Below are 17,018 nucleotides of genomic sequence, written 5' to 3'. Positions count from 1 at the left end.
GCCACTCTGTAGCCTTCTTGATGCTAACATGGACCTGTAAGACTGAGTTAATACTTGAGTTATTTGGTCAGTTTTGGCCCCGTGATTGCCAAAATAAGTGAAAAGTGCTGTGATTCTAATAGCGACGCCTGTCATCTGCATGTCATCCTCACTGACAGTATTATTTCACTAACTCAGCAGACTCCCTATGCGTGTTACTGCAAGGCAAAGTGTTCTACATCCATATAAAGGCTCTCTGCAGCCAGGAAATAGCAATTTTTTAACGCGATTCGCCGCAAATAAATTCGGACCAAATCGAATTGTTTCGGAAAATTTGGCGAACCAGCCGAATCAAATTTTTGAGAAATTTGCTTATCTCTAATTATATACAAACAAGCATCATTAAAATCACTTATTATGTAAGCATACATATGAAAGTAGTTTTCTCAAACATGAACAAATACAAATGGGGTTATTTATCAAAGTGGTGTAAAGTAAAACTGGCTTAGTTGCCCTAATTTTCATTTTACAAAGGAGCTGTAATTGGTTGCTATGGGCAATGGCTAGTTCTACTTTACACCAGTTTGATAAATGACCCCAAATGTCTGGTCCTCAGACATTAAAAATAGAATTATGGCAATTTTTCTTCTAGCATCAAAACAATGAAATGTAAGGTAACAGTAATAAAATATATTTATAATGTCCACATTTACATTTTTCTATTTTGAAATAACACATCTCTGCTAATAATAGTACACAAATTACAAGAAAAAATACCTATTTGTATATTTTTCGCTGCACAGAAAAACTATTTATGCAGTCTAATGTTTAAATACTTAATCTTTAAAGTCTTTAAAGTATCTATAATTGTGTAATTTGCAGAAAATTGTCATGAGTGTTTTAAATCTTTAAGCTGAACTTTTTGAAAAGTCATCTCCATTATTAACTTGATACAGCAATTTTGAAAACAATGGTAAACATTTATGGCACCACAGTCAAAGCTTTTCCTATATTTGTTTTTACTACAAGAGATTTTGGTGCCAGAAAGGAAATATTGCAAGGACTTTTGTTCATCTGTCCATTATGGCAAATCATGCTTTTTGGTCTATAATAAGAATGTCTTATACAAAAAAAAAAAAAATAGAAAGATCTTAATCTTTAGCATTTAATGACTTCTTAAACCAGGAAAAGGTTTCTGGGTAGCTTATGTTGGAAAATTATCACTTAATGCAAATAGCTAAAGTATTGATTATGTGTGTGACAAAGCATTTTCTGAAAAAGTATGTATTTTTCTTGTTAGTTTTTTTGTATAATGTTATAATTTATACATGAAATGTATGAGTCAAAATATCAGATATATGCATAATAAAATGTATCAAACCATTATCTGTCTGTCTGTCTGTCTTTCTGTCTATCTATCTATCTATCTATCTATCTACAGATGGAGCCAAGCTAAACTTGGCTCTGATAACACATGCCACAGTGTTATCTTGGTTATCTCGTGACAAAAGACATTCAAATCAATTGAAAAGTTAGTTATCTTTTTTCTTGCCATTCTTTACTTAACGCATTAGCCATCAAGTTTAGCTTGGCTGCATCTGTATCTATCTGACATAGTATCTGTCATTACTACCTTTTGGGCTAGGTAATTTCATATTCAAGCTTACTTGTAACCAGAATCCCCAAGCCCTTTACTCCCATTAGTCCTCAAACAGTGGATCTGTAAAATACAGAATCCAGCCATGTGTATGCCACATTTCCCTGTGTCCTTATGTTAGCATAACGGACAAGAATGGGAAATGTTTTATGATTTGCGGAACGGTCGCATGGATGCTGACAACGCACGGGTGACATCTGTGTACTGTCTGCCTTTTTTAAGAACCCATAGAAATAAATGGTTCCGTCTGTGAACTGCTAAAAAAATGCAGATCGGATGTGGACCTACGCAACTGTCATGTGCATGAGGCCTTAAAGTACAGGCATACAGTATGTGATAATATAGTTAATGTGTATTAATCTACACATATCTACTTTAAAATTCATCAACCATGTTTTGACTCCATAAAGCACAGATTCTTGACTTTCAATCCCATTCAAAAGGTCAATAATAAGCAGACTAAAATGAATTGCGGCTAATACAGATGCTGGTGGTACCCCACTTCTGACTTTAGAAGTGGTGATGTAAATGATCCCCATTCCCATGAAGTCCAATTCAGTCAAGTGAATTTATTTACGGTTGTCTAGTATGCACAGTACTGAAATGCCATAGCAGATTCAGCCGTAAACAAGCATTTAATGTGATATTTCTCAGGGGGTTAGATGTCTCATTGATGTTACACTCTGATGTAGCCAATAAATCCTATATAACAAAATACAATTCTCTTAATGGAAACATTGGATATTCTCCAGAAAATGCAGGTTAAGAGTGATATTGTATGCTAATATATAGCTTTATAATTAATACTATACTGAATTAAACAAAAATCAAAGCAATATCTGTGTTCACATAGTTATCAAGGTATTCATTATACCATACTGCATATGGCATATTACATAGAGCTCCAAAAATCTGTATGTATTCTTGATTGAAAATGTATAGGTACACATGGAAATTTTCTTATGTATCGAGTTAGGGTACAGAGCAAAAAAAATTGTTTAGCAATTTTCATTCAGGTAGACATTGGCATTGGATAACCAGCATAACCACTTTCTCAGACCACTATCTTACACTATAATGTATTCACCACAATCTCCTAGAACAATTACAAGTATTTAATTGCATTAGATATGTCATCATATCCAAAAAGCATTTAGCAAATTTTCTATTCTGAGAACATACGCTTCTCTTCTTCAACAGTGAAAAGTAAAACCCTTCCAAATATGAGTGGATGTTAAAGCTAGATGTAGGCAGACGTGAGAAAACTATTTTAAAACATATGATAAATGTATACATTTTATGAAATCTGGCAACCAATTAGTTCTGTGGCTGTCAAAATAAAACTAATTAAAGCTGTACTGAGAAGCATGTATGCAAATATGCACTGTTAAGTCTTTTCAATTCAAACTAATTGGTGTGCTGAACTAGCTGTCCAGTAGATCAACACCAATGCAAGCTAACAAAATGCAAATGGGATAATTGATGTTAAAATCAAAGACCAGCCCTAAATGAGGTCTTTTGGTAAGAAATACCAAGTTTCTATTTGCGTATAATAACTTGATATTACACAGGATTTCACAAAAAGTGGTCTTGTAATCTATTATCTGGTACATGGGATGCCTGTTTTAGGTCACAGTTACACTGGGCACTAAAGATGAGCAAATCAATTTATAAGAGTTCTGCACCTGTGACGGGGTCTCCCCGAAGCTGAAGACGCTCCCACGCCGCTTGATTGACAGGTCTGAACATCTCGTCTGATTCGGTTGTAGGTGAAGAACTCGATTCACTCATCTCTGTTTGGATTTCATAAATGTGGTCCTATTATAGTCTAAGTTAAACTGACGTTAAAGGCGCTATTCTTAAATGAAATTATTCAATTAAACACTAAGGGGGAAATTTATCAAAACTGGTGCAAAGGAAAACTGGCTTAGTTATAGCAACCAGAGTGAGCCTTTCATTTTTCAAAGGGGATCTGAAAACTGAAATGTGGAATCTGATTGGTTGCTATGGGCAACTAAGCAAATTTTCCTTTGAACCAGTTTTTATAAATCTGCCCATAAATCTGAAAAAAATGTTTTTGCAGGTTCTTGAATCTTGGTGCTTAAACCAACATGGTAGAATGTTGGATGCCCAGGAGGCAGAGACTGAAGAAGCACCTGAAGAAAAGACAGAAGCAATTTTCACCATATCTGTCTTTTCTATTCTTACATAAACAGATCAAGAGGATGCTAATAGCAGTAGGCTGGTATAGGATCTAATTAGACACAGCATCTCCAAAAGTGACAATTATCACTTCAACAAAGAACACATTGTAGTATTACCCCTGTAACTAGGGTCTCTGTGCAAACCTAGTTACAATAGAAAAGTATAATAATTAGTGTTGATCGAGCACCAAAGTGCTCGGGTGCTCTGGCCGAACACATCGGGATGCTCGGTAGAGCACCCGAGTATAATGGAAGTCAATGGGAGAACCACGGCATTAAACCAGGCACCCCCTGCTCTGAAGAGGGGAGGGTGCCTGGTTCATAGGAAAAGGTCGGAAATTGATGGAAACACCAGTAAAATGGTTCGGGAACAGCATGGGAGGATGTCTGGATGCATCTTGGACTCCCAGGTCGCTGCTGGGAATGATGTTGTCCAAGTAGTACGCCACTTTTACAGACTGACAATAATACGCACAAAACCGAAGATAAAATCGATTTTAGAGGAAAAATTGTTAGTAGACATTCTTTCCTATATATTTACTTGTATATAAAGTGCAAGTGCTGTCAAAAATTACAAGGAAGAGGCATTCTGATACAACCTGTATATCACATAAAGGAGAGCCTCATTCACATTGTGGTACAATTGTTCATGTAGTGGGACTCCTACACTCATAAAGCCTATGCACTAAGTGAAAAGGCTGCCAAAAATAAAAAGGAACCGACACTACAATACACCCTTTGTTACACATAAAGGAGGGCATCATACGCAGCCTTGAAAAATTATGATTGATGGCCTGCTGGTGACCCTCAAAAACATTTGGAGCAAGGCTCTGCTGATCTGACCATCTAAAACATAATGGGCAAGGGCCTGCTGCCACTTTGGTGACTCTAGATCACCTGGGGCCGATCACACGTCCCCGTGACGGCGACGATCCATTCGGATGTCTGCTTTATCAACTTTCGATGTTATTTTCAGCACAAACCATGGTGACCACGGGTAACGGGGAATTATGGTTTGATTCCGGAGTGGGAGCCTGAGAAACGGCTACGGCTACCACATCCAAGCAAGGCAGCATGCACGCAAATTACCTATTAGGTATAATTAGGTGAGGGCCTGCAGGTGAGCTGACCCTGTAAAAGATTTTAGGTGCAAACCTGAAGATGAGAACACCCTGTAAAACATTATATGTGAGGGCCTGCTGGTGAGCTGACCCTGTAAAACAATTTAGGTGCGGGCCTGCTGGTAAGCTGACCCTGTAAAACATTATATTCGAGGGCCTGCTGGTGAGCTGACCCTGTAAAACATTATATGTGAGGGCCTGTTGGTGAGCTGACCCTGTAAAACATTATATGTGAGGGCCTGTTGGTGAGCTGACCCTCTAAAACATTATATGTGAGGGCCTGCTGGTGAGTTGACCTTTTAAAAAAATTATATGCGAGGGCCTGCTGGTGAACTGACCCTGTAAAACATTGTAGGTGAGGGCCTGCTGGTGAGCTGACCCTCTAAAAAATTATATACGAGAGCCTGCAGCGGAGCTGACCCTGTAAAACATTATATGCGAGGGCCTGTTGTTGAGCTGACCCTGTAAAACATTATATGTGAGGGCCTGCTGGTGAGCTGACCCTGTAAAACATTATATGCGAGGGCCTGTTGGTGAGCTGACCCTGTAAAACATTATATGCGAGGGCCTGCTGGTGAGCTGACCCTCTTAAAAATTATATGCGAGGGCCTGCTGGTGATCTGACCCTGTAAATCATTATATGCGAAGGGCATATATGTGAGGGCATTATATGCGACAAATAAGCATGTTGATATGATGGAAGAGGAGAAGGAGCATGAGAAAAGGAAGATTCAACCATATACCCTTGCTTGTGGTGGAAGGGGTGCATGGGAATACAGTGTATTCATTACATTATAAACAACACAATTAAAGTGTCTTTATGTTCATCAGCTTTCCTCTTGTGGAGTCGAGAAGTAATGGTCAATCCAGGCCTTGTTCATTTTTATAAGAGTCAGCATTTTCAGTTGACAGGCGTATATGCTTATCTGTTATAATGTCACCAGCAGCACTAAATACCCGCTCAGACAAAACGGTGGCGGCAGGGCAGGCCAGCACCTCCAAGGCATAGAGCGCCAGTTCGTGCCACGTGTCCAGCTTGGACACACAGTAGTTGTAAGGCACTGAGGGATCACTGAGGACGCTGACACGGTCTGCTAAGTACTCCTTCACCATCTTCCAAAACTTTTCCCTTCTTGTGACACTAGGCCGTGCATCAGGGTGAGGGTGCTGGCGGGGTGTCATGAAACTGTCCCAGGCCTTGGAGAGTGTTGCACTGCCTCTGTTGGAACGGCTGTGTGTTCCCCTTGTCTCCCCTCCTCGGTTGCCCAAGGAAGTATGGACTCTGCTGCCAGCGTTGTCAGATGGAATTTTTTTTAGCAATTTTTCAACAAGGACCTTCTGGTATTGCACTGTTTTGCTCGTCCTCTCCACCTGAGAAATGAGAGATGAGAAGTTTACTTTGTAGCGGAGGTCAAGAAGGATGAACAACACCCAGTAATTTGTGTTGTCTAAAATGCGTATGACGCACAGGTCGCGGGAAAGGCCGTCTAACATGAAGTCAGCCATGTGTGCCAGAGTCCCAAAAGGCAAGACTTCACTGTCGTCATCAGGAGGATCAGCCCAGCTGGTTTGAACTTAAAAAAGGAGCTAATGTACAGTACAGACCAAAAGTTTGGACACACCTTCTCATTCAAAGAGTTTTCTTTATTTTCATGACTATGAAGGCATCAAAACTATGAATTAACACATGTGGAATTATATACATAACAAACAAGTGTGAAACAACTGAAAATATGTCATATTCTAGGTTCTTCATGGTAGCCACCTTTTGCTTTGATTACTGCTTTGCACACTCTTGGCATTCTCTTGATGAGCTTCAAGAGGTAGTCACCTGAAATGGTCTTCCAACAGTCTTGAAGGAGTTCCCAGAGATGCTTAGCATTTGTTGGCCCTTTTGCCTTCACTCTGCGGTCCAGCTCACCCCAAACCATCTCGATTGGGTTCAGGTCCGGTGACTCTGGAGGCCAGGTCATCTGGCGCAGCACCCCATCACTCTCCTTCATGGTCAAATTGCCCTTACTTTCAAAGTTTTCCCAATTTTTCGGCTGACTGACTGATCTTCATTTCTTAAAGTAATGATGGCCACTCGTTTTTCTTGACTTAGCTGCTTTTTTCTTGCCATAATACAAATTCTAACAGTCTATTCAGTAGGACTATCAGCTGTGTATCCACCTGACTTCTCCTCAACGCAACTGATGGTCCCAACCCCATTTATAAGGCAAGAAATCCCACTCATTAAACCTGACAGGGCACACCTGTGAAGTGAAAACCATTTCAGGGGACTACCTCTTGAAGCTCATCAAGAGAATGCCAAGAGTGTGCAAAGAAGTAATCAAAGCAAAAGGTGGCTACTTTGAAGAACCTAGAATATGACATATTTTCAGTTGTTTCACACTTGTTTGTTATGTATATAATTCCACATGTGTTAATTCATAGTTTTGATGCCTTCAGTGTGAATCTACAATTTTCATAGTCATGAAAATAAAGAAAACTCTTTGAATGAAAAGGTGTGTTAAAACTTTTGGTCTGTACTGTACATCTATCAATAATGAGTCCAATTCGGTAATACAGTTACATCTCATATTGATATTTATCTCGATTTTCATTTCATTTTTCCTTTTTATTTTCTGTTTATGGTCATATGGATCCCTATACTATGGAATTAAAATGGTATTAAAAGGAGGTCATATTAGTAAATGTCACTTTATGTTTTTATCAGGGTATGCCATTCACACTGTGCGCTTCTTTTTCTCCCCGTGTATAGATTTAAGCAAATTGCTTGTACTGATCACTAGGGGTTAAGTGGTTCTAGACCATTGCACAATGTGAAAGGCATCTATTATTTAATTAGATGAATGTGGGTGAAGGGTGTTAACCTAATGAAGCAACCAATGATGTTAGTCTGTTCCTCCCCTAAATTTTGGAGAGGTAGGCTTGTGATACATTTAAATTCTTGTGCTTCATTATGTAATGTTGTTACGACTAAGGACTAAGTTCCGAAACGCGTCAACAAATCTTGTATACCAGGTGGAAGTGTCTGCTGTAAGCATTATATATGTGAATAAAGAAGACGTTTTTAGAGGACCTCTATGCGAATCTGGAGCTGTTCTTTTGTATTTGTATAAGGAGGATCACTTGCAATCTCCTCATCATCTTCCTCGTCCTCTGCACACACACGCTGAACAGATGGAATTAAACTTCCATGGGTACTACCCTCTGTAGCGGAGGCAACCGTCTCCTGCTCCTCCTCCTCTTAATCGTCCAATTCGCACTGAGAAGACAGTCGGAGGGTGGTCTGGCTATCACCCTGTGTAATGTCTTCTTCCCCCATTTCCACCTTATCCACATGCAAAGCGTCATCCTTATTTGTGAGCAGCGAGCGTTTCAGTAGACACAGAAGTGGGATGGTTACAATGATAATAGCGTTTTCGCCGTTCACCATCTGTGTTGATTCCTCAAAGTTTCTTAAAACCTCACAGAGGTCAGACATCCATGCCCACTCCTCGCTTCTGATTAGCGGAAGCTGACTGTAAAGGCAACGACCATGTTGCAGCTGGTATTCCACTACTGCCCTCTGCTGCTCACAAAGCCTGGCCTACATGTGGAATGTGGAGTTCCAGCGCGTGGTCACGTCGCACAACAACTGGTGAGCTGGCAATTTTAAGCGCTGCTGCAGCATTGACAGACTAGCTGAATCTGTCGATGACTTGCGGAAATGTGCACATACGCACCTTCACTAGTAGCTCAGGCAAATTGGGGTAGGTTTTAAGAAACCGCTGAACCACTAAGTTTAAGACGTGGGCTTGGGCATGGAATGGGTGTGAGCTTGCCGAGCTCCAAAGCCAGCTCCAAAGTAAGTTACGGCCATTATCACACGCAACCATGCCTGGCTGTAGGTTGAGTGGCGAGAGCCACAGCTCAGTCTGTTCTCTTATCCCCTGCAACAGCTCTGCGGCGGTGTGCTGTTTGTCCCCTAAGCATATTAGCTTCAGTACGTCCTGTTGATGCTTCCCCACTGCAGTGCTACACTGCTTCCAGCCACCGGCTGATGGCTGACTGGTGCTGCACGCGGATAATTCTGAGGTGGAAGTGGAGGAGGAGGTGGAGGAGGAGAAGTGGGGATTGGAGCTACTAACGTAGGTGCTGGCGGAAACCCTGATGTAATTAGGGCCCATAATCCTCGGCGTCGGTAGCACCTGTGCCATCCCAGGGTAAGACTCGCTCCCGGCCTCCACAATTTTCACCCAGCGTACCGTCCGGGAAATGTTGCGTCCCTGGCCAAATGCACTTGTCCATGTGTCAGTGGTTAATTAGATATTCCCAGTAACTGTGTTGGTCAGGGCACGTGTGATGTTTCGGGACACATGTTGGTGTAAGGTGGGCATGGCACTGTGGCGAAACCAACCTCGCCACTGGGTTTTGGAGGGGCCTGTTTGCCAGCCTCTTGCCTCAGGATTACGGCCCATACTAACTTTAAAGGAGAAGACAGACCGGCCGCACAGCTTAAATCTGTGGAACAGTTTTGGGCAGGAAAGCCATGTTTGCGGTCGGCCAAATGTGACTTCCATGGAATTCGGGAACCCCTGCTCGGATCTGGGTGATTTTTGGATATGTTGTTCACCCAGATCAGAGCTATCCATGGATGTATACATTATGGGGATATGTGGGGTTTTGAGGTGTGTGACAGAACCCTCTGTCTTTGGAATTTTATTGTATGTTATGTGAGGGTAGCCAGATAGCTAATTTTATTGTATTCGTGTAGTCTGAGTGCCATTCACCTAATAATATGCACTCAGACTTCAGTTATCTGGGGATATGTTAAATGTCTGTGTTTACTGTAAGGGTTGTGACATTGTATGTTTAAATGGTGATTTCTGTCCTGTTGTCCCCGCATGTGTATTGGCTATTTCCCTTTGTCCTGAGAGATAATTGAATTACTCCTCGGGTGTCTCCAGGGCAGAGAGGAGGAAACCATGATGCATTGTGGGGATGTATTGTGTCTGTGTATCCTGAATTGCTGCATATCTGTCCTGTGTCACAGTCTTCCATCTGGTCCCCTAGGCGAGTGTCCACCAGATGGGGACCTGCATAAATACGGGCTGGTAGCCCTCAATAAAGAGTTCCTGTTTTTACCCTTTACCAAGTTGAGGCTGGTGTTTGGGGAACTGATCGACAGCTGGGGGATTGCTATACGCTGAAGATTTGCTATACTCCCCTGACATAACTACTAGCTCTTGTAAGAGCTGTTCCTGCTCTCTGGATTAAGGAGAGGTTCACCCACTGGAGCCTGGAGCCTTGTCATAGGTCCAGGGTGGGTAGGAGACGGTGAGACCTCAACCAAGCTTCGGCGGTTCATGGGGTCTGCAGCGCTTACGGTGTCAAGTGGAGTGCTTGGAGTCCTCGGGAAGCACTAGGAGCACCTATCAACGGAGGTACCCGGTCGGGGTGCCAGGAGATCCGTTACAGGCACATCTCGAAAAATAGTGGCGGCTGGAGACAGAGTACCGTGGGACGGCTGCCGACATCAGGCTGCGGAAGGCCTCAGTGTCCACAAGCCTAAATGGCAACATTTCCAGGGACAATAATTTTGAAAGGTGCGGTAGCTGGGTATTTGCGCTTGCATTCAAATGCCTCGGGTAATGACATTTGGACGCTGCGCTGGGACAGGGAAGTGGATGTGGTTGCTGATGGTGCTTGCGAAGGTCCAGGTGCCGGGCGGGAGGCATTGCTAGTGTTCACGCCCTGGCTCATTTTGGTGTCGCACAGGTTGTAAACTACTATTCTTTTATCGTCCGCACTTTCCTAAAAAAGCGCCATACTGCGAAACACCTACCTCTTGGCAAGGGAGATTTATGCAAGGGGGTGCTCTGTGGAACAGTTGTGGGACTGTTTGGTGCGGCCTGCCTTCTCCCTTTTGCCACCCCACTGCCTCTTGCAGCCTGTTGCGGTGCTGCAGATCCTTCCCCCTCTGTACTGCTGTCCTCGCTCGGCTTTCCACCTTCCCAGGTTGGGTCAGTGACCTCATCATCCACCACCTCCTCTTCCACTTCCTCACTCTGATCATCCTTTTGATTTGTTGATCTAACCACAACCTCAGTGATTGACAACTGTGTCCCATCCTCTTCATCAACCTCTTAAGACAGTAATTGCGGTTGACTCATTGGCAACTGTGTCTCATCATTATCCACCTTATTAAACACTAATTGCCGTTCCCTACCGTCATGTTCTTGTGACTGTGGATGCTCAAGAAGTTGGGAATCAGGGCACAAGATCTCATGTCCCTCTTCAAGCGTGCTTGGTGAGAGGGCCAAATCCAGTAATGGCGATGAAAAGAGCTCCTCGGAATTTCCAAGTGTGGGATCACTTGTTTGGCCAGACTCTCCATGGTGGAAGGAAGGAGGATCAGGGAGAGGATTCTGTTGACCAGACTCTTGGCTGAGACTGGACTTGGTGGAAGACAGGGTGGTGCTTAACTGACTGGAAGCATTATCTGCTGCAATCCAACCGACCACCTGGTCGCACTGGTCTAAATTCAAGAGTTTTGTCCTGCGACGCCCTGCAAACTGGGTCATAAAGCTAAGTATTGTGGATGATAGTTTTTCTTGTTCTCTGTCAGCAGGCACAGTTTCAACGCGCCCAGGGCCACGGCCTCCAAGTGCACCATCAGCATCACAGCCACTTCCCTGTACCTTACTGCTCGCCTAGCTCATATTAAATGTTATATGCACGATTGATACAGATGTCACAGTTCACAGCAAGCACAGTATATGGAAAAGTACGTAAAAGTATGAAAAAAGGAAATTTTCCAATCTCTGGCCCTGACACACAGACGGTATTGCACAGATGTCACAAGTCACTGCAGACACCCTCTATGGAAAAATTATTGAAAATGATGGAAAAAAAAATTGATATTTTCACTTATATTTCTCCAATCTCTGGCCCTGACACACAGAAGGCATTGGACCGATGTCTCTAATCACTGCAGACACCCTCTATAGAAAAAGTTTTTTTTTTTTTAAATGATGGAAAAAAATTGAGATTTTAACTTATATTTCTCCAATCTCTGGCCCTGACACACAGAAAGTATTGGACAGATGTCTCTAGTCACTGCAGACACCCTCTATAGAAAAAGTATTGAAAATTATGAAAAAAATATATAAATTTTCAGTTATATTTATCTAATCTCTTGCCCTGACACACAGAAGGTATTGGACAGATGTCTCTAGTCACTGCAGACACCCTCTATAGAAAAAGTTTTTTTTTTTTTAAATGATGGAAAAAAATTGAGATTTTAACTTATATTTCTCCAATCTCTGGCCCTGACACACAGAAAGTATTGGACAGATGTCTCTAGTCACTGCAGACACCCTCTATAGAAAAAGTATTAAAAATGATGGAAAAAATACATTAATTTTCAGTTATATTTCTCTAATCTCTGGCCCTGACACACAGAAGGTGTTGGACAGATGTCTCTAGTCACTAGAGACAACCTCTATAGAAAAATTATTGAAAATAATGGAAAAAATATATACATTTTCAGTTATATTTCTCAAATCACTGGCCCTGACACACAGAAGGTATTGGACAGATGTTTCTAGTCACTGCAGACACCCTCTATAGAAAAAGTATTGAAAATGATGGAAAAAAATATATTAATTTTCAGTTATATTTCTCTAATCTCTTGCCCTGACACACATAAGGTATTGGACAGATGTCTCTAGTCACTGCAGACAACCTCTAACGAGACTCAGATTTAATAACGCTAGATGCCACGCTCCAGGCCGTGTGTGGTCCCCTAGTGATCAGGCAAATGAGGTATGGAAGGCCACTAGTGTTTAGCGAGAATGCTCGGCTGAACTGCTGTTCTACCGAGTACCGCATGTGCTGGAGCGCCATGCTCGAGTCTCCTCCGTGCACGTATCGCAACTGCTATGCAGCCAAAAAACATGCAGGAAAGTACTGACCTCACTGTAATGCCAGTAGCCATGTTGGCTACTGGCATTACAGTGATTGGCTGGCCAGGGCACATCATCGGGTGCTATATAGCACCCAATTACGCATGTTTGGCTCATTTGTAGTAAGGGAGAGCTGTGCTTCGGAAGGGACAGAGGGTGTAGGGAGTCTGATTGCAATCAATTCAGTAGAAAAACGTTTCAAAGACCCTAAAGTCATTTCAAGGACTATTATGTGTGGTGGCAGGCTGGCAGTATTTTATAGCTACAGTACAAAAAAAAATTCCAGCATTTTCAATATTCTTTCTATTGAGGAAGTGTGCAGCGACTAGTGACATCTGTCCAATAACATCTGTGTGTCAGGGCCAGAGATTGGAGAAATATAACTGAAAATTACTATATTTTTTCCATCATTTTTATTAATTTTTCTAAAGAGGGTGTCTGCAGCAACTAGAGACATCTGTATTATACTTTCTGTGTGTCAGGGCCAGAGATTGGATAAATATAACTGAATATTAATATATTTTTACATAATTTTCAAAACTTTTTCCATAGAGGGTGTCTGCAGTGACTAGAGACAACTGTCCAATAACTTCTGTGTGTCAGGGCCAGAGATTGGAAAAATATAACTGAAAATTAATATATTTGTTCCATCATTTTCAATAATCTTTCTAAAGAAGGGTTTCTTCTGTGACTAGAGACATTGGTCCAATACTTTCTGTGTGTCAGGGCCAGAGATTGGATAAATATAACTGAATATTAATATATTTTTACATAATTTTCAAAACTTTTTCCATAGAGGGTGTCTGCAGTGACTAGAGACAACTGTCCAATAACTTCTGTGTGTCAGGGCCAGAGATTGGAGAAATATAACTGAAAATTAATATACTTTTTTTTTAAATCATTATCAATAATTTTTCTATAGAGGGTGTCTGCAGTGACTAGAGACATCTGTATTATACTTTCTGTGTGTCCTGGCCAGAGATTGCAGAAATATAACAGAAAATGTATTTATTTTTCCATAATTTTTAATATTTTTTCTATAGAGGGAGTCTGCAGTGACTGGAGGCGTCTGTCCAATAACTTCTGTGTGAAAGGGCCAGAGATTGGAGAAATATAAGTGAAAATTACTACCGTATTTTTCGCCCCATAAGACGCACTTTTTCTCCCCCCAAAATGGGGGGGAAATGCCCCTGCGTCTTATGGGGCGAATGCTGGCAGTTTTACATCGCAAGCTGCGATGAACGAGCGAGCGGGGACTCGGGGAGGGACTGGCAGGAGGAGCTGGGGGCCGGCAATAGCGGCAGGGCGGTGCAATCAGTGTACTATAGCCCCGCCGCTCCAGTATACTAATATAAGATGTCTTATTCAATTAATAGTTATTAAACATGCCCCCTCATTTCTAATAGTACCTTACATTCTAACCCGTTTAGTACATGTCACGGCTGTATGTGAGCAACAATAGTATACACAGTAAAAGAGCTACTGACCGGACCCAAACTAGGGAGGATAAAGGGTGACCCCTGTCCGACCCTCAAAGCTCTCCCTATGCTGCTAAAGCACATGCCCGGATCCAAATGGCGGAACGAGGCATGCCCACGTGCCTAAGACTGATGACCACTGTAACCCCTACAATAGTGGAAGGGGCACGGCCACCGGTGCCCTACTCAGTATATGGAGGGAACCGTGGCCACCTCAGATCCAGTCAGAAAATAATCAGGTACACAACAATGTCTGTACACTTAGCTGAAGGTGTTGCAGCCGCAGAGAAGACGGATCCAAGGACAGCTGGCAATATCCGGAGTGCTTGCTGCAGCAGAACACAGGTCCAGTGAACTTATAGCTACAAGTGAAGATACTAAAGCAAGAGCTACAACTGAAATGAAAACTATAATCCACGCCCTACAATAGGAGGAGGGGTGATATAAAGAGAGGGAAATCAAACGCATGAGGAACAGCTGGGAGGAAGGAAACCAAAAGTAAACAGAGCAGTGAGAACTCCTCCCAGCTCTAGTAGTGACATCATCACAGGGGTGGAGAAACAGAGCTGTGAGAACGTCCCAAAGCTCTGGTAGTGACAGTACCCCCCCCCCCTCTACGGGTGGACTCCGGACACCCAGGACCCACCTTCTCAGGATGAGCCCTATGAAATGCCCTGATGAGGCAAGTGGCTTTAATGTCCGACACCGGAACCCACATCCTCTCCTCAGGACCATAACCCTTCCAATGAACGAGGTACTGAAGAGAACCGCGGACAATGCGAGAGTCCACAATTCTGGAAACCTCAAACTCCAGATTGCCATCAACCAAAATCGGAGGAGGAGGCAAAGAGGAGGGTACCGTGGGCTGGACATATGGTTTTAAGAGAGATCTGTGAAATACATTATGTATCTTCCAAACCCGTGGAAGATCAAGACGGAAGGCAACAGGATTGATGACTGACAAGATTTTATAAGGCCCAATAAACTTGGGACCCAATTTCCAGGAGGGAACCTTCAGTTTAATGTTTCTTGTAGGCAACCACACCAGATCACCCACATTCAGGTCCGGACCAGGCACACGTCTCTTATCAGCCACACGCCTATACCTCTCACTCATCTTTTTAAGATTACTCTGAATCTTTTGCCAAATGGTAGACAAAGACGAGGAAAATCTCTCCTCCTCAGGTAAACCAGAAAGAGCCCCTCCCGAGAATGTCCCAAACTGCGGATGGAACCCATATGCACCAAAGAATGGTGACTTATCAGAAGATTCCTGACGACGGTTGTTCAGAGCAAACTCAGCAAGAGGGAGAAATGAACACCAATCCTCCTGGTTCTCTGCCACAAAACAGCGCAAATATGTCTCCAGATTCTGATTGAGGCGCTCAGTCTGACCATTCGACTGCGGGTGAAAAGCAGAAGAGAAGGACAGCCAAACCCCCAGGCGAGAACAGAAAGCCTTCCAGAACCTGGACACAAACTGCGTGCCTCTATCGGAAACAATATTAGAGGGAATGCCGTGCAATTTAACAATATGGTCGACAAAAGCTTGCGCCAACGTTTTAGCATTGGGTAAACCAGGGAAAGGTACGAAATGAGCCATCTTGCTAAAACGGTCCACCACCACCAGGATCACCGACTTCCCCGAGGAACGAGGAAGATCCGTGATAAAGTCCATGGACAGGTGTGTCCAAGGACGGGAAGGTATGGGTAACGGGAGAAGGGAACCTGAAGGCCGTGAACGAGGGACCTTAGCGCGAGCGCATGTCTCACAAGCAGCCACAAAACCCTCCACCGACTTACGAAGAGCCGGCCACCAAAATCTCCGAGCAATGAGATCTACCGTGGCTCTACTCCCGGGGTGACCAGCAAGAACCGTATCATGATGCTCCTTAAAGGGTTTCTATCACTTCATATGACATAATTAGCTGGCAGACACTAGCGATCTGCTAGTGTCTGCTCTGGCCAACCATCCTACTATAATCACTTGTGGGGCAGCGGTTTAGCTAAAAAACTAACTTTTATAAATATGCTAATGAGCCTCTAGGTGCTATGTGGGCGTCATTAGCACCTAGAGGCTCCGTCTACCTTCATACACAGCGGCCGCCCAGCACGTCCCTCCAGCCCGCCCATGTCCTCCTCCGTGTGACGCAGCGGCCGAATTCTCGCGCATGCGCCGTGCGCGGCTGTATTCGGCGCATTAGAGATGTCTGAGCTCGGAGCGGTCAGACATTCAATGCGCATGCGCGGCTGTATTCGGCGCATGCGCATTGAATGTCTGACCGCTCCGAGCTCAGACATCTCTAATGCGCCGAATACAGCCGCGGACGGTGCATGCGCGAGAATTCGGCCGCTGCGTCACACGGAGGAGGACATGGGCGGGCTGGAGGGACGTGCTGGGCGGCCGCTGTGTATGAAGGTAGACGGAGCCTCTAGGTGCTAATGACGCCCACATAGCACCTAGAGGCTCATTAGCATATTTATAAAAGTTAGTTTTTTAGCAAAACCGCTGCCCCACAAGTGATTATAGTAGGATGGTTGGCCAGAGCAGACACTAGCAGATCGCTAGTGTCTGCCAGCTAATTATGTCATATGAAGTGATAGAAACCCTTTAAAGAGTTTGT

This window comes from Bufo bufo, chromosome 5, assembly GCF_905171765.1.
Source record: "Bufo bufo chromosome 5, aBufBuf1.1, whole genome shotgun sequence".
In the NCBI taxonomy this organism is placed as follows: Eukaryota; Metazoa; Chordata; class Amphibia; order Anura; family Bufonidae; genus Bufo; species Bufo bufo.
Note: the sequence above shows the minus strand (reverse complement) of the source record.